The following is a 22,764-nucleotide window of genomic DNA, read 5'->3' as shown; positions in this document are numbered from 1 at the left end:
GGTCTCCTGACAGATTACAAGTCTTTCAATACTTGTAACGTAAAATTGAAAATGCAATTGAAAATTGGGAAAAAAAATAAAATAAAAAAAATTGAGATTGCGATACAGGAATTGCAGTGTACTTTGAGATGCAGAGTTGGTGTTGACTAAAAATGTTTTGCCAAGTAAAAAATCAATATGGTCCTGTGAAAATGGAATCAAGTATATACTTCCCTTCAGGAAAGTCTGCAAAGTAAGTTAAAAACGTATACATATATCCAACTTACTACAGCAGGAAACTGAAGTTTGGGAAAATAATCCTTAGTCATTTTACTGCATACATATTTAACACAAATATGATTACAGAAGGCAAACTTTGGACATCACGTAACTGGAGAATAAGAAACTGAATTTGCTAAACAGGTAGCAAACTTGTATTTTTATGCATCATATCAACAAGCATACTTACTCCCGTATACTGTAAACAAAGTGTTTTGACTAATTATTTCTTTACACATCCAGTGAGTGTGTCTCTGTACGTGGTTATGGGCATAGTCAGTAAATCTATACTTATTCTCTGATAGGGTGGTCTTTCACTAGATTTAGATCCCTGTGGATTCTTTGTGATCCACATGCTGGCAACCCAAAGATGGCCCCAGTACAGTTGTGTTGAAACAAAACAGAATGTGTCTGAGCTCTGTGTTTGCCAGTTAGTATCAGTAAAATGCTACATGGGTAAAACGAAATTTAAAAGAGAAAGGAAAATGAAAGTATCTGTAAAATATGTGTTTTGCAACTGTATTTTAAATGACTTAACTACCTCAATAATTATTATATGAATTTAGTGTTGTATAATTAATTATTCAAATCCTATTGTACAAAACCGTGAGCAGAGAACTAGTGTTTTTATCTGCTTCATAATTAGAAATTCCTCTGCCTGATTCTCCACTTTTCTACCCCACTAGCAGCCACTAAATTACTTCTGCTTTACCAAAGCTTAAATTAGAGATGAATTGGGACACAGATTATTTTATCCATTCATGTTTCTGGAATAGCTAAACAAGAATCAATTCACAGTCTTTCAGAAGCTCTTCCTAAGGGGTGCTCTTCCCTTGATGTGTGTAACATAATTCCTTTTGAAATCAGTGGGAATTGTGTACAAGTGCCAAAGTGAGAATTTACTCCATATCTCATTAAGAGATTTGAATTATTAGAAAACAGTCTTGTTGAACAATGCTGAATTTTCATTTGTTCATTAGCACATTTACAATACCTCTTCACACACTGAAGATAGTTAGACTGAGAACAATGAGTCCTGCTTTGTCCTTTTTTGTGCTTCTGAATATGTAAACACAAATAACATCATCTGAGAGAGATCACAGTCTGGAAGTGCATCGTTTGCCATTCACATAGCAAAGGAAAAGTTCAGTTTTTAATTTCAGCCATTATTAAAGCATGCAGGAACACATAATGTCTTTGAAGTACCATTTTTCTGTGTCCTAAAAAAAAAAAAAAACAAAAAACTGTAGCTCCAGTGATTCCAAAGAAAGAGAGTGCGTTAGGCTATGGGGTCTTCTAAAAGTGTGATAATCTGTAACTTGTAATCAAGTAATTTGTATCGCATAAAAAGTACCTTAGTAAAACCTTACACCCTCATAAGTACTATGCAATACCAAACCAGATGAATGTTTCACTTAGGCTTTTATGGTCTTCCATAGTTTCTATGGTTTATATCCATTTTATTTATTCTCCCGGCATACAACGGAGATGGATTTCATTCCATATGGGACAGGAGCAAAAACAGAAATTACCCATGTCTCAGAAAAATACAGATCTGAACTCTACAGCTCATCCTTACAATTTAGCAAGAATTTGGAAGAGCTGTCATGTCACAGCTATCCAGTGGTTTAGCTGCTGAATGGGGTGGGTGCCCTGGTGACAAAGGATACATAGAAGGTAGAGTTGCTAAACGCCTTTTTGCTTCAATCTTGACTGGTAAGACAAGCCCTCAGGAATCTCAGACCCTGGAGACAAGATAGAAAGTCCAGAGAAAGGAGGACTTTCCCTTGGTCAAGGAGGATCGTGTCAGAGATCATTTAAGGAAATTTGACATCCACAAGTCCATGGCCCTGACGGAATGCACTGATGGGTACTGAGGGAGCTGAATGATGTTATTTCTAGACCACTCTCCATCATGTTTGAAAGGTTGTGGAGAACAAGTGAGAGATGCCTGAAGACTGGAAGAAAGCCAGCATCATGCCAGTCTTCAAAAATGGCAAGAAGAAGGACCCAGGCAACTACAGGCCAGTAAGCCTCACCTCCATCCCTGGAAAGGTGATGGAGCAGCTCATCCTGGAATCATCTCCATGCATCTGAAGGATAAGAAAGTGATCAGGAGTAGTCAGCATGGATTCACCAAGGGGAAATCATGTTTGACCAATCTGATAGCCTCCTGCGATGGGATGACTAGCTGGGTAGATGAGGGGAGAGCAGTGGATGTGGTCTACCTTGACTTCAGCAAGGTTTTTGACACTGTATCCCATAACATCCTCATAGCTCAGGAAGTGAGGCCTATATGAGTGGACAGTGAGGTGGATTGACAATTGGCTGGCTGGCAGAACTCAGAGAGGGTTGTACTCAGTGTTCTGAGTCTAGTTGAAGGTCAGAAGCTAGTAGTGTCCCCCAGGGGTCAGTACTGAGTCCAGTCTTGCTCAACTTACTCGTCAACAACCTGGAGAATGGAACGGAGTGCACCCTCAGCAAGTTTGCTGACAACACAAAGCTGGGAGGAGTGGCTGATACCCCAGAGGGTCGTGCTGCCATTCAGAGGGAAGGCTGGAGGGATGGGCCAAGAGGAACCTCATGAAGGTCAACAAAGGCAAGTGGCGGGTCCTGCACCTAGGGAGGAATAACCCCAAGCACCAGCACAGGCTGGGGGCTGGCCTGCTGGAGAGCAGCTCAGCAGAGAGGGAACTGGGGGTCCTGGTGGACAGCAGGCTGACCATGAGCCAGCAATGTGCCCTTGTGGCCAAGAAGGCCAGCGGTATCCTGGGCTGCATTCAGAAGAGTGTTGCCAGCAGGTCAAGGGAGGTGATCCTCCCCCACTGCTCAGACCTGGTGAGGCCACAGCTGGGGTATTGTGTCCAGTTCTGGGCTCCCCAGTAGAAGAGGGACATGGAGCTACTGGAGCGAGTCCAGAGGAGGGCTGTGAAGATGATGAGAGGAATGGAGTACCTCTCATATGAGGACAGGCTGAGAGAGCTGGGCCTGTTTAGCCTGGAAAAGAGAAGGCTGAGGGTAGACCTCAGCAATGCATATAAATATCTGATGGGAGGGTACTGAGAGGATGGAGCCAGTCTCTTTTCAGTTGTGCCCAGTGACAGGATGAGAGGCAACAGGTACAAACTGAAGCAAAGGATGTTCCAGCTGAATGTGAGGGGGCACTTCTTTACTGTGAGGGTGACAGAGCACTGGCACAGGTTGCCTGGAGAGGTTGTGGAATCTCATTCTCTGGAGATACTCAAAACCCACCTGGATGCTATCCTGTGTGACATGCTCTGGGTGATCCTGCTTGGCGGGGGGTTGGATTAGGTGATCTTCAGAGGTCCCTTCCAAACTCATCCATTCTCTGATTCTGTGATAAGTACTATTTATGATAAACATTTGAATAGCATATTAACAATAATTTTCATGACAAATAAGGTTGTGGTTCCTATTACAAGAGTTGCTCTATGATCACAGGAATAAACAGTTTCTGCCCCTCAGAATTAAAATGTTACATAATCATTTTAAAAGAAGAGAAAAAAAGTGCACGGTACACAACCGTTAGCTATTGTAAGCACACAGTTAGAACAGGATATTATAAAATAACTTGCACAGAAAAAAAGGAAGGAATTATTGAAGGAATAATTCTCCAGACAATGTTAAAAAAAAAAAAAGAAAAAAAAAAAGACCAAAGCTGCTTGTAGAAGCAGCAGATTGTCAAGCATTGACAGTGGCACTTAAGCCTTATTATATTCAAAGTGTCCATATGATTCCATTTAAATCCTTGAAAGTGCTTTCTTTTTTTTCTTCTTTTTTTTTTTTTTAACCTATGGATTTTATTGTTAGAGCATGTACTCAGTCACCAGCAATCCAGTTTTCTTCTGTATCAATCATCTTAACTTCCTAAGGGAACAATGCTTTCCTATGTCACATATGCTTCACTGTTATACTTGTTTCAGCTACATTGATTAACCTGTAAAGAAACATGGAAAGAAACCACTGCAAATATCAAAAGACTCTTCTCTGCCAGACATGAAGAACGTGAGTCCTACAACGTGTAAAACTTCTAAGCTGTGAGTGCCTCATTTTTCTTTAGAAAAGTTGGGCATGAAAATGGAGTGAATGAACTCAAGTGTCCCTGTTGGATTGTTGGTTTGCCCAGTGCAAACAAAGTACTAATCAGAAATTATGTTCTCCAAGGGATCACTGTTGTTTATTTGATTACTTCATTCCCAATCATAAATTTTAAGGTGAAAGCTTTATAGCAGTCCCTATTGCTGTTATGAAAGATATGCTATGGTAGAAATAAAAGTACTGTTGCTTCTCCTGAGGAGCAGAGAAAGAGAAAGGAGAAGCCATGCCTGACTGAGATGACCCCTAAAGATCTAATAGGAATATTTGCTGAGGTTTTCAAAGCCTGAGTACATTAATCTCCTCTTAGCTGTGAAGAGCACATAATTCTTGTGTTACAATAATTGTCTGTTCTGTTTCTGCATGGAAAACAGAGTAAGGTATTAGAGTGTATGTTTTTGAGCCAAGGCAGACTACTAAATCAAAGAAAAAAAAAAAAAGCACCACTGAATCAATACCAAGAGTACTTGGAAGTATCCCAAGAAAGGCCTTATTGAATGGCTTGCATTGTGGGAAAGTACATGCTGACAGGCCCAGACAATAGCACTGCAGGTTTAGTCCCCTCCCAAACTCCAGCTTGTACCAAAACACATGAAATACTGTGAGAAGCCAGAAGCCAGTATCATCTCCCATTAGCAGGTCCATGGAAACTGAGTTGCCAGGTTGTTCACCAAATTTCAATCCAAGTGAGTACTAAGACAGGTTATTATATAGTCAACCTGCTATGGGGCTGCCTCTTAGGCAACTTATATGATCCGTGTGAATAAAACCCTAACTGCTTACCTGATCAACCTATTTAGAGCCAAAATGTTTCGCTTGACTTGTACAGTCTGAATACAGACTACTTGTATTAAATTAATAATACAAGTTAAGGAAGTTAAAAGAAGTAATTCTGATAGATGTGCTCAGCTTTGTGGGTTAAGGCAGTTATCAAAACCTCCTGTCTATCTACTCCTCACCTGGAAGTTTATAGAAGGAAATTTATTCCCCTTTACATGTCATTCATTGGTTCTCTTTAAACTGGGCAGAAAGTACATTTCCAATTCTGTAATCTCTGTCAACATAGGGCAAAAGGTCTTAAACCACTTGACTTAAATAATTAATACTCTTTGCTTCTCTGCACAGGGGTCAAAGTCCTTAGAGGGAGATCTTCTCAGCAGCATTTACTTAAAGTCAGGTTTCATGGCCTTTGACAATCAGATTCTATGCTGTAGTGAGCACAAGGTATTTCCAAGTTAACTATAAGAAAAACAGTGTAAACAGGGGCTAAAATATCTGCTGCTTTATAGACTATTGTTAATCAATCATATATAGCAGATTCAGTATTACTGACTTTTGACTTGCTCAGCAAAAGTACAGAAATGAACATTCTTGCAAATGTTAGTTTGAATACAGAAAAAAAAAATTAAAAATGTTCCCCAAATTTCAAATTAGAGAACACAAAGGTAGCAGAACTTGGGCTCTGTGGCAATAAATCTAATTCTGAAGCTTATTTCACTAAATATTATTCTGGTTACTGTTTGAAATCCAAAGTGTAATAGAAGTACTTGTCACTTTGTAAGCTGATCAAAGTATACAACTGTCAGTAATGTATCAGGTAAAAGTCCTTAAGCTAGAAACTACTTTATTAGTAGAATAACCTCCAATCCTATTATAAAAAGGCCTTCCTAAATATAAATAGGCCTTCCTAATAGTAGTGTGTAGCCAAGTTTTCTCATTTCACTCAGCCACGAACTGTTTCTCTGTTACTAAATTAAGTAAAATTGAAATATTGTCAGCTTGGAAGAGTTTAGAGGAATAACTACCGTGTAGCATGCAAAGTAAGACACTCATACTAAGTTTAATTTAGCCCTAAAACTGGTACTGAACATCATCATATAAACAGCAAGTTTTGCAAAAAATCTCAGTAATTTTCAATATTATCATATAAACAGAAAGTTAAACAGAAGATATTGGCAACACCTAAATACTATTTTCATCACAATACCTATGACTGTTACATGAAAAAACAAACAAACAAACAAAAGAAATAACAAAGCACACACAGAAAATATGCAGATCATTCAAAAAGCATGGTCATCATCTTCTGAAGTGCCACAGATGACTTTGAATCCACAGAAGCCCATTCTAAATTAGTTGAAGTATTCTATATGACTAATTCAGTGTAGACATTGAAATTGTGACTACAGTTACAGAAGAATGGAGATCCTGAACAATTTTCAAGTCAACATGGATTTCAGTCAATATCTGAAGAGTTTCAATTGTTTACAAAGAGAAATGGTGTCAGATACGCTCCATCACTCTCCACCCCTACAACAAATGCACCAGTGGAAAGATTTATTCATGTGTTCCAGCAAGCATTTGAAATTATGACTGATAATGGAGCATACAACACATAATTGCAAATATACTTTATTCCTGTAAGCTGACAGAGGTGTTTTATACACTAGAGCTGAATGTCTCCATACAAATTGATTGTAGCTGTCTTACTGATGAACTGATAACCTGACAAAAGATAGCAGAAAACTGGAGATGGTGATGTTGCTTCACGAGTCTATGAATGTCCATACATGATGAGATAAGAGAGAGCAATATGTTCTGGCAAAGGTGCAAGAAAGTTTCCAAACACAGGTTCTACAAGAAACCATTCATTATTCATACCAATTGGGAAACAGAGCACAGCCGATGACACAGACTAACACCAGCGTGCTCTATGTCCCAATTCTTACCAGACGGTTCAAGTGTGATTCCAATAGTCCACAGCTGGATGATTTTGCCGATGAAAAGAAGCCAGAACACACATCATTCCACATGCTTTTATAAAGTATCTGTAAAGCATTATCCAAAGAGAATCCATAAGACTTCATTTGTAGAATGCTGCATATTTAATGACAACAATGCATTTTAGTGTTTCAAACGTCCTTTTCAAGTCAAGGGGACGAATACCACAGAAAAGCAAGTAGCTCCATGAACAGCACAGAACAGCAGACCAACAAAGTGTCTTACAATAACAACTTTATTGCCTTTGGAGAGTATTTTGGTATCTAAACTGGAAGTCTTTTGGTGGCTGATATGATCTGCACAGGGCCTTCTGGATGGATTTAATTGAGATAAATACACCTTCAGCCTTTAATCAGTTATTCTCCACAAGTTAAATCTATGGAAAAATTATTTCAAATATGGTTGAAATTGATTCAATACTTTCAAAAGTTCCTGCTGGAAAACAGTAACAGGCATGCAAGTGACCATTTCCAAAGGAAAATTATCTAAAATAGACATTGTTCCTCCAAATCTGTTGTTAAGGCCTGCAGGTGCTTCAAAAAGTAGCACACAATGCAGGGGAAAGTATTTCCTACCATCATTATAGCTTTCAAAGCCCAGCCCAAAGGAACACATGGCCCTTTATATAACTGAGATAGCTAAAGACAGCATTTAATACAAGTCCCCTGCAAAGCTGTCTGTATTTCTTGCACTACCAAGCCTGTAGTACCAGCACTGGATACCATACCTTCTGGAAGGTGAGAAACCTCTTCTGGTACTTGCTCTGTGTGCTTTAGAAATCTGAGATACCTGGAGCACCAAGGTAGCAGGTCTGCATGTAATTAGTAAATGTTGTTGTAAGAAATCCACCTGTGTGGAAGCATGTGGCTTCCTATTATTTTTGCTTGAAAAAAAACAGAGCAAACAAAAGGTTTAGAGCCATTCCTGTTATTTCTGTTTATATTTCATAGTTTATGATAATAAACTAATGAGATAAATGCCGAAAGTTTGGCATTTATTTTCTGTTTCAATAATGGCATGTCTTGTATTCAAAAACTTGCACTTTTCAGCTAAGAATTCATACTGTAAAGATAACAGCCTTGGCCATTAATGATCATTAGTGTCACCAGTAAGAAAAGATTCATGTTGGTGTTATTTATTAAAGCAATCAAAATGTGCTATTATGTTCCTAATTACAATATTTGTTCAAACTCCCATACTTACCCACAGTACAAATACAGTGCAGGCAGCTGTTGTAGAAGCTTCCCCGTGCAGCTCTGGAAATGACTTTTTTTTTCAACCAAGAATATCCCTAATCTCAAAGGGAAAGAAGAGAATAAATGTGAACCTTTGCACTGGAAGGCAAACACTTGGATTTTGGATGCATGACGTTGTGTTATGGACAAGAAACGTTTTGCTCAGTCAGATAATGACAGAACAAGGGGGAATGGTTTTAAACTAAAAGAGGGGAGATTTGGATTAGAGGTTAGATGGACATTCTTCACTCAGAGGGTGGTGAGGCACTGGAACAAGTTGCCCAGAAATGCCTCATCCCTGTTCAGGACCAGTTCGGATGGGGCCCTGGGCAACCTGATCTAGTGTGTGGCAACCCTGCCCATGGCACGGGGTTGGAACTAAATGATCTTTAAGGTCCCTTCCAACACAATCTATTCTATGATTTATTAAGCCAACACTGTCACTTTTGAAAATTGTAAAGCAGAGATGCTAAGACAAGAGGATATCATTCTGCCCGCTGTAGATGAAGCCCACTATTCTAAAACTAAGAATGATCATTTTCAGCAACTAAAACCTAATATGGGTTATATGCTCTTTTTCTTTTTAGAAAACACAATTCTAATTCTACTTCTAAAATTCTAATTCTTTTTTCCACAAGAATTCCAAAGCAAAAGACATAGTTGAAAGAGATCATTAATATCCTGATATATAAACTAAAGTATTGCTTGCTTGAGAAGATCAACATTTTAAATATCACAAAAAGTTTAAAATATATAAAATATTATCTAGACAACGTGTCTAAGAGGAATTTGTAGCTATGAGTGGAGTTGTGGTTAATGCTATTTTCCCATGGACAGAATTTTGCTTTGTTAGCAACATTACTGTGTGCTTCTATATGTTCTCTCCTGCTCACATCTTTTCCTCTGGATTCATTCCGTTCCTAAGTGACTGCTGGATAATCTTTGTGTTTGGGTGTTCATTTGCTACAGGAGAGAGGTAGAGACTCCAGGATGCTCTTATGATGTTTCATCTCCCCTTCTAAGCAATGAAAACTCAGACACGTTGCTATCAGCATATTATTTCAGACATATAAGAAAAAGGACTAAAATTTACTTACAAAGTCAGTATACATCTGTGATGGGATAAGACTGCCCTCCTACTTTGGAGGAAACATTTTTAAAGGAAGAAAGGAAATGGAATAAGATGAGCACTCTTGTATTCCAGGATTTTATGAAGGAGTAAAACAGTACTTGGCATCCTCTTTACTTTCAGCATCCCAGTTTATCACTCCCATTATGTGTAACAAAACTACAGAGTAAGAACAGAGTAGAATTGTGCAATTCTCATCTGCTAACTTTATATAAACAGATTATAACTTCATAATCACAAGATAGTCACAATATAATCACAATTTTAGTATGCAGGACTGTTAAATATATGTCTGAATAGGCATTTCTGAATGCTGATTTTAGTCTGCTTACTTAGGGAGCAGCTCCATTCACTTTAGCAGGAATGTTTTGTGAGAAAGCTTTACAACCTGGAGAAAACTATAAAAAACAAGTAAAGTGCATTAAAAAGGGAATACTTGTCATAAGTAGAGAAAACAAAAACAAAAACATAACACTGAGTCTAAACAGAATCTTCTTGGTAAATTGCACTGTTGTAAAACAATAACCACTCAGATTGAGATGCATGGGAAAAATGGACTAATCAATGAATGAGAATGTTAGGACTAGGAAATCTTTGGAATAAGTATTATATACAGAATGAATACATATACTCTTATCATGACTTCTTGCATCTGATAGTTCATTTCTGCATGGATATCCTTTTATTTATTTATTTATTTATTTATTGCTTTTAAGAGGAAAACTGATTTTCAATATTATATTTCTTTTGTCCTGAACAGAAAATAATTATGCTGTACCGCCTGAAGGTGAATTAACTCACTGTGCCTGAATAGCAGTGCTTCGTCAGTGCTGATTTCTTTATTCTATTTTTTTAATAAAAATGAAGGACTGTGTCTGCTAAAGTCAACAAGGTTACCCGTCACAATCAGCTGGATCAAGATTTCCTCCTTACTTGTCTTCACTTCATCTTCAACCTTAAAAATGATCTTATCCACCAGTATTGCATTCTATAGAGCTATGAGAAAGGGAATAACTGAACACTCATTTTCAACTGAGATCACATGCTTCACAGTGCTTCATGATAGCCACTCTTCTTGCATTTGGAACTAAACTAAAACTTTCTATTGGGTACTTAAGTATATAAGTATAATAATATATAAGTATATATATATAAGTATATAAATATACTTCAAAATGGCTTTCTAGTTCATATGGTATCTTTTTCATGGTGTCCCCAAATTTACGGTTACTCATACAATTTTACCTGTTAGCAGTGTTCTACCATCTCTTATTTGTAGGTTTATATTCGCATGACACTATTTGGTACTAAAATGTGCCTCCTTTATTTGTATTGTGATTCTCTCTCTGTAAGCAACTTGTAGGCTTCCCCTTTCTTTTGGCAGTACATAGCATAACTTAGCTCATCTAGTTGTACATTGGTATGGTTGCTATGGTTCTTAAAAAGACTCTGTCTCTCCAGAATGTACGGGAACAATGTGGAGCACAGATATTTAAACTGTGTTATTACAGGCAGAAAAATGGGATTTTGTTTTACGGCCCAAAGCTTCTGTAAGCAGAATCACTGTAACATAATTCTTAGAACATGGCTTTCGGGGAGTTGAACATCTATAGACTCACCTTCATGCCTCCTGATTGCTTACAGTACAGAAACTTCTTATAGGAAAGTAACTGTTTGTAATCTGAAATATAGTCAACTATTAGTCATGTTAATAATTTTGTGAAGGGCAGACCTTCTCTGAAACTTTTCTTATTTGCAACAATATCAGCAAGTATTTTTGATTTCCAAGAACTATTTCTGAATTAGCATTATTTGCTTCAAATAAGACATAGTATGGAACAAAGAATACACTTGATTTTTACAGCAAATTCTCAAGACACCCAGCAATTATTTGCTTGCTGGGCAACTGATCTTCCACTTTCTTAGCTAGACTGTATTTCTACTTCTCCTCTAGCTCTCCTTCAGATAGTAAGTCCAAGGTAGGGATGAAGGACAATATGTTAAGGGATGTCTCTATATAGTATTGTTTTCTACCTTGGAGAGCCAATTAAAAATAAATTGCCTAGGGCTTTGAAGTGCCTTTAGAACTCCAAAGCTAATGTCTTATTCCATATTTTATTTCTGTTTTTTTTTAATACTCTACAAAAATATTTTGGCTTACAGGTGTTATTTCTGTAAATTGTAGCTATTCAGAAATATTTCTGACTTAACTGCCAAGCATCAATCTTAATTTAACATATTTTAATTTGTCTCTCTTACTGGTATCATAGATAGCAGTAATCTGGGAAAAAAAAAAAAAAAGAGAAAGAAAAAAAGGAAAAAAGAAAAAAAAGTCTAACATGTTAGCCCTTTTTACCCTGTACTGAACTGTGAGAAAAGTTTGTTTCCCGTCTTTACATTTACTTTAATACATGAGAACCAGTACTATTTGAAACCCTTTGTAAGGCCTAGATCTCACAAGCATACAAATACACTAACATTTGAGTAAGCATAGAGACTACACATTAAGTTGGGCGTATCCTCATAAGTTAGTTAAACCAGGGCCTTGATTTCCAATATTCTGTTTAACGATGTTACCTTTTGCCTTTTACTTAAAAAGACACATCCAGTCCTGGAAATGATGTCAGAACACCCATATAATGTTTTTGTTTGTTTGTTTGTTTTTGTCTTTTAATATAATAAAGTAATAACAGTAATAACAGCAATAATTAGAATTTCTACTATAAAATCATATAATACTTCTTATCTGAGTTTTGCAAGTTACTTGGCTGAGCTCCTCCACTCTTTCAAATATAAGAAAAATAATGATGTTGGTAGTTTGGAACAATTCATACTATATTCATGTGTTTGTCCTCAAGATCTCAAAAGGTTGTAGAACTAGTAATGCCACATATATATATATATATATGTTCATATGATCCATACATACATCTATATGCCACTCATATACATACAAACGACCCAAGACCATGTAAAATAGATGACAAACACATTCATTTCAGTTATCTAGCAACTGATACCAGTAAAAGAATTTGTTCAGGGAATGAGCTAGGAGAACAAGCCTGAAGGAATCTTCATCTCCTCTGCTAAAGGACATGCTGTTTCTCTATTGCTTCCCACTGCAGCAGACCTAACATGGCAGTTTAAAACATACAGACTGCTTGATGGGATTCTCCTGTGAACACCGGTGGATTAATTAACAAAAGTGATCAAAGTTAAATCCTGATCCAAGGCTTTAAATGACTAAGATTGTGATGGAGGAAGAAAAAAATGTCCCCCATATTAGCTTCAACTTCTGGAATGAATTCACTTTGACCTCTTTGTACCTGAACTTGCAGAAAATTTTCAAAAACTTGCATGTGAAATTATCAAATGTGTCTACAGCTGATACATAGCTGAGATTTACAGACCTGAGACATAGTCAGAGGAATCGGATATTAAAGCTACTTTTCAACCAGAAAGCCAGGACAAACCTACAAGGTCTACAGAACAGGTACCGACAGATTTCCAGAGGTTAAGAAAAACACAGACAGACATCCAGAAAAACTAGGTCAATAAGAGTTTCTCATATAGGGAGACCTGATTTACCAGGGACAAACTGCTGTAAGAATGAATTCTAATTAAAGATGTACATCAAGAGCTCCCCACACAGGCAGAAGAATCTGCACTCTAGCATTTTCTTTGAAGACTACTTAAATGCTCAGAGAAAGAACTTGCATGGTTATTGATATCAGCATATCTAGTAATCTCTGATAGAACAAAATCAGTTCCTGAGTTTGACTCTCAGCAACTTCTCCAAACAAATTGTAACAGAAAGCCTATTTTGTGAACAACTAGAGTAAAAGTAAATACATTAAAAAACTATGATATTAAAAAAAATCAACTGCAGAAATCTGAGAAAAGAGGAGCCAGCTCATGGATACTTTTAGATGGATAGAAAGCTACATTAAGAGTATTTACCTGATCATAGAATGCCTTTCTTTGCATTCCAGTTCTGTGTTTCATTGGTTATACTAGTAATGTTGTAGTTTCAGCTATGATTTACAATTGGACACTAACAGGAGGTATGGCACTGATTTCTGCCAGAATCTCCTCCAGCCATAACTATCAATGTAACAGGAAATGATCAGCCATTTAAACCACGGTTATTTTTCTAGAACATCTTAGCCAGGTGCTTAGTTTCATTTGTATTTCAATAGCAGGATCTGAAAGGAAGGAACAAGAAATGGAAAGCCCTTTCTTCCCATAGGCACCACACACACACACACATAAACACACAAAAATCATCTAGTTAGGTTCTGCAAACTTTACACAGGTTTACAACAGGAGGCCACAGTAGCAATTCTTGTTTGTTTTAAGCTAACTTGAATTAAAACATTAAAACTTAAAAGATCTTGTCTCTGCATCTGTTGAGATCTTATTGTAAACACTGTAGACTTCCCGTGTAAATGGAAGTGCTACATAAATAATGAATAGCAGACTGATAGGAGTGCAGAGAGAAATAAGTCAGAGACCGACTGCTTTGGGGAGAAAACAACAGCACAAAGCCCTCCACTTAAGTTTATGGCTTTAATATAGCAGAACCATGGCAATTTTAGATTGTCTTGTAAAATAACAATGAAGTACAGTGAGGTATTAAGTGCCAGAAAAAGCAGTGCTCTAATAGCAAAATGGAACAGCTTGTTCTCAGGGCTATTTCATGCAGGGTGTTCACGAAGGGAAACGCTCTAGCATTATTCTGCTATGCTGATTAATGTTGTTAATGTCCCATTGCCTCCAAAAAGTTAAGTCTAAAAGGCATATTGTTCTTTTTATTTTAAGGGATGCTTTCAGAGGGCATTGGGACAGGTGGAGAGTATACATATGTACTTGAGACAAAGTGGGAACAAAAGGGTTCAAAGCTAAGACTAGAAGATGCCTAGTTGGGAAGAAAAATTGTTATAAACCACCACAAACATGTTTTGACAGTAGGAATAATGTAGTCTCATGTTCCCAGTACACTAAAAACCAACGAATGTAACAGTTCATTTTGAGCTGGAATTTAGTGATGGGATAAGTCTTTCTTGCCTCTGTAGCAGAAAACCATCAACAGAAAGAATGGGGAAACCTAAGCTGCATTAGTCCCACATTTCATCTCAGATGCTGAATAGCAGCAGGGGCTTCAGTGGAAGCTGTGACAACATGTACTGCTGACACAAATAATCATTCTATGGATGGAATGCATTCCTACCTCTTGAATTTCACAACTTAGGGAGGAAGGAGAGAAGGAGGGAAGGAAGGGAGAGAGGGATAAACAAGAATTTATTATTTTTCTTTACATGTTCTATGTTCACAAGAGAAAGAGATGTGTTCTTACATTTTAAAGCCTTTGGATTGCCTTCACCTGCCACAGTACTGCAAGTCTGAAACCACTGATTCCTGGAATGTCACGTTCATACACTGTCCTGCAACTCAGCGAGGTAGGTTCTGCCCAGAAATAAGAGAAATAAGACTGTTTCAATTTTTTTTTTAAGTAGTTACATGTAAGTTGGGGCACTAATTTCCTTTACTGAACCTTTAAAACCTTAAAGCTTGTATCTTCCAAGCATTTCCTAAAATTATGATGTTTTAAAAAGTCCAGGCCTTTCCTTTCTTCAAAGTATTATTTGGATTTAATAATGTTTATGAGAGCTACAGATTTGCTTTACAATGCTGTCCTTTTTCACTGCAACTGACATTCTGCCTGCTGAACTCCTTGCACTACCCTCACATTTGCACAGAAACAAATGGAGATATTTCTTTGTTAATTGACTTATTAAAAATTCATGGTGCACTTTGATGTTTAATATTTAAACCAAATGTTCTAAGCTTGCCAGCGTCATTTTTTCCTTTAAAAAAATATAAATATATATATATATATACAATGGAGAATGCACTACTTCTCATGACAACAACAGAGATTTTCTTGTGGGTTAACATTCATGAGAGTTAACATTATTTCAGCATTAGCACATTTTTTTTTCAAGTTCAAGATCCTACTACCTTTTGAGTCCAAAGACAACCACTCTATGTATTTTGTGGTGTATGCAATCTGATTTCCATTCTTTTCCATTTCTGCTGAGAACTGCTGTCATAAAAAGAACATTACTTATCAACAAGATAAACCATTAACAGCAGACTTGGGAGTATTTTATTCAGAGAATTTTCCATTTCATTGTTAATTCTGTTAAATATTTTCCATCTAAAGGTTTGATTCTACAAAGTGCTAAGCTTACTGGTGAAGCAACCAAATGCACAGTTAAGATTTCAATCTTCCTACTTCAAAGGAAAAAACAGTATGTTGCAATTGAGACTGAAGACAGATCAGTGTTTGAAGCAGAACACGCAGAACCTAAGACACTTGCATTAAATTACCTCCTCATCCCAGACGTCTTTTCTGGCTTTTGAGCTTAACAACTGCAATCCACTAGCTTTCACGGACCTATCTTCAAATTAAATTCTCCCTTCTGTGCACAAATCCAAAAGTACAAGTACTTAAAAATCCCACTGATTTATTACTTAATATCATAGGGACCTATGGGAGTCCTTCCACTGGGAAAGCTGTCTGCAAATTGTTTTCATTCAAGTACAAAACTTCCAGTGCTGAGCAACAGGGCACCAGAACTTGCCAAGATCCATAAATATTTGCATTCCTTCATCTAATTCACCTGTAGCTCATCAAATGCAGTAGCTGGTCTAACAACCTTTCCATGCTCCTTCAGCTTTTCCCACTTTGTTATCTGGTACAGAAGACACAAGGAGCCTAACAACCTGTACTCTAGACGGTGAGTCAGAGAGGGAAAGTTGCCTGTGACAGATGACCCATCTGCTAGCTCTTCACTTTACGCAGAGGTCCTGCTCTCTCTCATCTCACCAATACTTGCTCTGCACTCCCATCGCCTTCCTTTGCACCAGAACTGCTTATTGCACTCTTCATTGAACCAACTCTAATCATAATTACCCCTCCTCATTAAAAACAAACAAAAAGGTGTTTCTGTTTTGTTTTGTTTGCTAAGGACTAATACCTTAGCATTTGCTGGGTTGGATCACGCTCAGCACAGAGCTCAACACCCTCAAAGGCAGCACAGGGAAATGGTAAAGAAGCATGTGGCTAGGAACAGAGGGGAAGCAGTAAACATTAGATTGGCTTACCACAGGTGTCCATAAAGTGCTTTTCCACCTCAAAACCAATGAGCCTTCTCCACAAACGCCAGTTTTCAGCTGGGAATAACCTTCATTCCCACTACTGTACTCTAACGGTGAGGTGGCAATTCTTTGATATTCTCTTTGCAAACCCATTCCTGCAAAGTAGCAGATAACAAAGTTTCTATCCCCAAAACCATCTTTACAATTCCTCAGTTGCAGATAGTCATGATGTATCCCTTCCAGTATTATTTTGTTCTTTCACACATAATTGTAGTCTGAATGTGCCCAAATTCACTTCTGCCCACAGCCATCCTCAGAGATAGGAAGTGTTGTTCTGCACAGTCAGATTACTGAATGCGTCAAGGTTACACAAGCAAAACTTTTTTATTTAATATGAAAGTAGCCAGGAAATGTTATGTGAATCAGTTGGTCGGTGACACAGAAAGGAGTTTTGCAGCAGGTATTATCTTCAGTAACTGTTCCAAAGGTTTGTAATAGCCAGCTGCAGAGACACCACCTGTTGGGCTCTCCCTTTTCCAGTGAATGAAAGCTTTTTCTCTCATTCATAACTGATTGCTATTTTGTACTTATTAATGTTTAATGGCTCCAGGGGAGGGAGGGTGGAAGGGCGGGGAGGAGGGAGGAGGCAAACAGATACCAACAATAAAATTCCTTTTACCACAGTTGGAGAAAATTCCTGAAATGCAGCCGGAAAATGTCATTCTCAGAAGACTGTAATAAGATTATTACACAAAATTGTAACCATTGGTTTGTTTCCAAACAGAAATTGGTGTAAAATTAAAACAATAACTCAACAAACATCAAATGAAATTATCAAACCGAGGAACAGTTTATCAGATCCTGTTCTGTTGTTTGTCTCTTCAGGCTTTCTCCTACATTTCTCAAATATAACTCATCCCTAGCGTTTCTTTTTAATATATGGTGAGGCCATGCACTGTTGATGGCCACTGTTGATGTTGATTATAAAATAGCAGGTGTGAATCAATAGGCCAATGTCATTGGAAGGAGTTTTATTTTCACATGTTCAGATGCAATATTACAAATAAATTGCAGTATGCAGCCTCAGTTTTGAAGTGTAAATATTATAATTTCTGACAGCAAATATTGTTTCATGATACTAAGCACAAACATAGGAAGATTTTTTTTGTCTGTATTATTCCATGTCTCACCTGCAATTTTGCACAATCCAGCAACACAGATGGTGCTAAAATTGCTACAACAGATGTCTTCTTAAATGAAATATGGAATATAACAGATCTGCCTATACCTATGCCTGTAACAGATTTGCCTACACCAAATGCCCACATTCAGAAGCCATTTTGTCAACTCAATTTTAAAAGGAAAAATAAAAAATAAAAATAATCTCTCTCAATTTTCTTGTAACAAAGGAACACTAAAAACTCCCAAAGTAGCCAGCGTGTAGTCAGCTATTCAGTGAGAGCAGCACTCAGCAGAGCCAGAAAGGCCATCCACAGCCACTGCCAATCAGCCTTTCTCTCAGGAGGTGCAGCCCTACGGTTCATCAAGGTGGGGATCTGACTGCACAGTCTCCAGGGGACAGCAGAACAAAGGGGGGAATCTCCTAATATTGGAAAGGAGCTAGGGAACTGGGTATTAGCGCTAGTGAGTTATAAATCAGCCCCCAATACTCATTTTCCCTATAGGAGAATGCATTTTCCAAATTGGAGAGGAAGAAGACATGCACCACACTAAATTTAATTTGATTTAATGACAGGGCTGGATTAAGGCAATGACAAGACTGTAAAAATACAGATGTACCTGCTGGAACTTTAATACAGGCCCCAACAATTCCATCTGAACATGCTCGCATACTATGAGGCAGGTGCTGCTGTCAACATGAGCACTTTGCTGTAAGTACTATTAAAAATGCTTTGGTTATAGTTACTGACTAATCATACCCAACTGAAACAACTCAGTTTTAGATCTATATCCAATACTTCATGAAAAGAATTAAACTTATGAAAAATATTGCTGAGTGAATTTAAGTAACAAGTGTTCTTGGATAACTCATGGATTCAAAAATACTCCATGAAATAATTAAAATATTTACCATTTTAGCAACTGTTTACTCAACCGTAAGGAGCATATTGCAAATTTCAGTAAAGACTTTATCCTTTTATCCTGTCTCCATCATCTACATGGGAACGGGCTACTTCTAAAACAAAAAGGACCCGACGACACTAACCTGCTAAATAAAACACTAGTCTTTTGAAGGAACTAGTGCCATCTCCTGAAGAAGGAATGCCCTCTACTGCTTGGTTACAGAGCTGCACCGTAGCAAAAGAAAGAAGTAGGTGTGATGTGGACTGAAGCCTTTGAAAAACAGATGAATAAATAGATAAAATAATACCAACACCAGTAACAACAACAACAAAACAACAACAATAACAACAATAAAAATAATAACAACAACTTTTTGTGTGTGTGTGAATTTTCTCTCAGAGCTGTTAGGAGATGTGAAATTACACATATAAAACCAAATGTTCTTTAAAAGCTGCACTTCTATCTGCTCTACTACTTATCTTTTCTGATACACATACACAACATGGCTTCAAATGTCTCACTTTAAACAAATACATAAAAACAAGATGAATGTTTTCTCTTATTCTCAATGTTTTGGATGCTTAACACTTTGATTTTTAAAAGGACAATGTTATTACTTTTTGAAATTGTTTTGGCATTTATTTTTTTAACTTTATATATACGTTGCCATTCTACAAATTTAATACTCTCCACTGCCCTCCCCTTCCCCCCCCCCTCCCCCCCCAGCCCTTAGTCTCCTACACCAATGTGTGTATATCTGCAGTGGTTTACCTTGGAAAACAGTCACCCAAGCCTGTTACATCTCTAGAAGTTACATTTACAGCATGCAATTTTGCTGCATGCTACCCCACAGAAGTGCAGTAAAGCATTGTCAAAAATCAGCAGAGATTTACACATGCTGATTTATTTTATATCAACAAAGAAAAAAAGAGACTCACGTGTACTACTCTAGAAAGCTTAGCTCACATCACATCCTGTTCTATATCAGATTTGTTTCTAAGGAAACCCTGTATGTTGCTTGAAGAGAATTTTCTGAAGTCGGTTTTAAACAGTCACTAATTTGTACATCCAGCAGCAGGTACTCATCTTTTTCCTGTCATTTTTTTCACCTACTTATCTGGCTGTCCAAATAAGTTGACAGAGAGCCTACGGGTATTCATGGCAGGCTAATTTATGATTCTGAAATGGCAGCTTTTAGGGGAAAAGATACACAGTACAGAAACAATTATAATGTTCTTTAAGCAGCAATTTATAATTTACAAAGAATTATATTATTCCTTAAGAAAGCTGGAGAATGGATTTCTGTCAGGTCATAAAATTGTCAGACACTCAGAGTACTGAAGCACTATATTCACCTGAAATAAAATTCAGTCATTACTCCCATTAATTGATGGTTGTACAACACCTAAAAATCTGTATGAACTCAAAGATAAGCAGCATGTTGACTGCTCAAAAGTACAGAAATTATAAGTTCCTTTTGTCTTTCTGTCCTTCCTTTTCGTTCTGTTCTTGACAGTACTTAACATTGTCTGTCCTGTAGTGTGAGCTGCAGACAGTGTGGGAATGCAAGAAGTTAATGCCAGAAAGATTGATTGCCTGCCCAGTGAATATTTCTGAGACTAAAGCTGCACCTGAGCTGGGCCCAGCTATAGGAAAGGAAACAGATTTCTAGTCTTAATATAATCTTTTTTGTCACATATTAAGTTGAATTTTCCTAATGTTACACTGCAATATCTAGAGAAACATATGGTCTGGACACAATATACTACTTTTTCATCTGGAGAAACACAGAGAAAGACAGATTAAAAAGCAAGATATCAGATCACGTATATCTACATTAGCTGAGAGAAACTGACAACATATTCTGTAATAGAAAACACTGAAAACAGATTTTCAGCATATCAATTATGTCTCAGAATTCTCAAAACACTAACATTTTCAGATCTTTGCCAATGAAGACACAATTTCTATGAAAAGAAACTACTTATTCGTACATATGAAAAATTAAACAGAAGCTCCTTTTTTTTTTTTTAGAATGGCAGAGATACCTAGTCTGGTACACAAAAGCTTATTCCTTTTTCACCTAACAACATGAAATCTCACAGTTTTATGCCAGAGAATGTCAAAAAAAGGACAACCTATTTATTGTGGTCTCAGGAATTCCCCAGCCTACTTGGTTAGAGAACAATGTTCTTTTGAGAATAAAAGACTGCTTACTACACAATACCTACATAACACATCTGACCAAGGTTATTACAGTGCTTATATAAAGTTAATAATCATATTGACATTTGATTTCAGATTAATTCCACATTATTCATTTTCAACCAGCAATGGCACCACCTGGCTGTGAACTGACCCACCAGTTTCAAGGAGCTACTTCTCTGAACCTGTGCAGCAGCAACAACCACAGTGAGAACGACTGCAGTGACAGTAGCTGAAGCTTTCTTTTCGCAATTTGGCTTTTCCCAATAGCTTCCAGTACAAACACACATGCATAACAGCTGGATAGTTTTCATACTAATAATAATGCATGTGCCACAGTTTGCAATTTTTCAAAACTAGAAGTACTCTCAAGATTCCAGAAAGTTAACAATTTGCTGCATTTTTACCTTTCTTGTGAAGAAAAGCAGCATGTTCAATTTTTTACATTAATAAAAAAACTCTTAAAAATGCTGTCCCAAATAGAACACAGCATCAAATACCTTTTGCTTTCTGTGAATATAGAAGAACCATGTGCACTTGCCTACAAATAATAGGTATCACATATAAATACATGCAAATATGTGCATGTACACCTATCTATACGTGTATGTACGTATAACTTTTCTGAACAAAGAATCAAGAGTTTACCAGTCAACCTACTGCCAAACTTGAAAACAGGACCGCAGTCACAACAGTTGTATTATGCGTTGTTGTCTGGAGTGAATCCACAGGAAGAATGAGTGTTATCCGATCTCTACTTCCTCTAGTTTATGCATCAAGACTATCAGCTGTTCCAGAAAGAACCATCACTCAAAATAGCCACGAATTTTTGAAGAGGCAAGATAAATCTTATCTTCTTCATAAAAAATACTGGATCATCGAAGGCATTTTTCTTTAATTGGTCAGGCTACTCTTATCACAAAATATTTTAAAGTATTTTTAGATTTATTTAATGTTTATTTTTAAGCACAGCCTTCAACAAAAATTTCTGCATTTCCACAAAAAAAAAAAACCAAACAAAAACAAACACAAACACAAAAACAAAAACAAAAACAAAACATGTTAGCAGTAATGACAAGCTAGCCTCTTCTAAATCTGTTCTCAACCCAACATCAAATGCAGTAAGTGGGATTTAATGTAACGAAACAGAACCTAATATGGTGTTTTGATCATATCGGCAGAAGATTCTTCATACAAAAAGAGAGAAATTATTTTTCTAGAAACTATTCAGATATGTAAGGTTGTTTATTCAATTTTATAGCTTCAGAATTACAAACAGTTAACAGAATTGCAATTCATAAAAAAAGGCGGGGGGGAGACGTAGTCAAACTAATCAGCAGCATACTGAAAGTGCATAAAAAAGATACTATGTGTTTATATATTTTACTATCCTAGCTTAGGACATAATAAATATCTCCAAATATTTGAAGGCCATAAATGCCAAAATTCAAAGAATTATTTAGTATTACACATGGAGCATATTTAAGAATAGTAGGATCACTGTGAGCAAAGTGGGAAAAGCTTCTTGACTGTGAAATTTATACAAAACTGAAACAGCCTTCAAAACAGGGAGATCTGTTGCTCAAGTCATTTAAATTAGAATGCAGAAAGCACACGGAAATGCCCTTTAGGGAATGATCTGCATTGGTTTGGCAATAAACCTATTATGTCTTCCCAGCCATAATTTGTATGATTTCCTGGTTTTGGACATAAAACACATGGGAGCTCAAGTCAAGAGTTCTTGTAACTATTGTTTTTGATCAAGCTAGTACCATATGGTGCAACATGGGC

General features: G+C 37.0%; 2 long non-coding RNA genes across 6 annotated transcripts; one reads left to right on the top strand and one right to left on the bottom strand.

The window, feature by feature from the left end:
- The first annotated feature begins 2,605 nt into the window (after positions 1 to 2,605).
- On the top strand, positions 2,606 to 11,185 carry LOC310889301. The gene is made up of 3 exons (XR_014576506.1): positions 2,606 to 2,857; positions 4,203 to 4,316; positions 10,280 to 11,185. It is a non-coding gene; the product is annotated as an uncharacterized lncRNA (long non-coding RNA).
- On the bottom strand, positions 3,208 to 16,454 carry LOC310889298. Of its 5 annotated transcripts, XR_014576499.1 has the most exons (8): positions 15,913 to 16,454; positions 14,876 to 14,985; positions 11,139 to 11,200; positions 9,852 to 9,917; positions 8,359 to 8,451; positions 7,883 to 8,038; positions 7,104 to 7,202; positions 3,208 to 7,008 (listed from the first exon to the last, which is right to left on the bottom strand). It is a non-coding gene; the product is annotated as an uncharacterized lncRNA (long non-coding RNA). The 5 variants fall into 5 exon arrangements; XR_014576500.1 differs by lacking the exon at positions 11,139 to 11,200; XR_014576501.1 differs by lacking the exons at positions 9,852 to 9,917; positions 11,139 to 11,200 and adding an exon at positions 9,488 to 9,678.
- Positions 16,455 to 22,764: the final 6,310 nt, after the last annotated feature.

Source organism: Anser anser (genome assembly GCF_964211835.1).
Source record: "Anser anser genome assembly, chromosome: Z".
Taxonomy (NCBI): domain Eukaryota; kingdom Metazoa; phylum Chordata; class Aves; order Anseriformes; family Anatidae; genus Anser; species Anser anser.
Note: the sequence above shows the minus strand (reverse complement) of the source record. Positions and strands in the feature narration are given on the sequence as shown.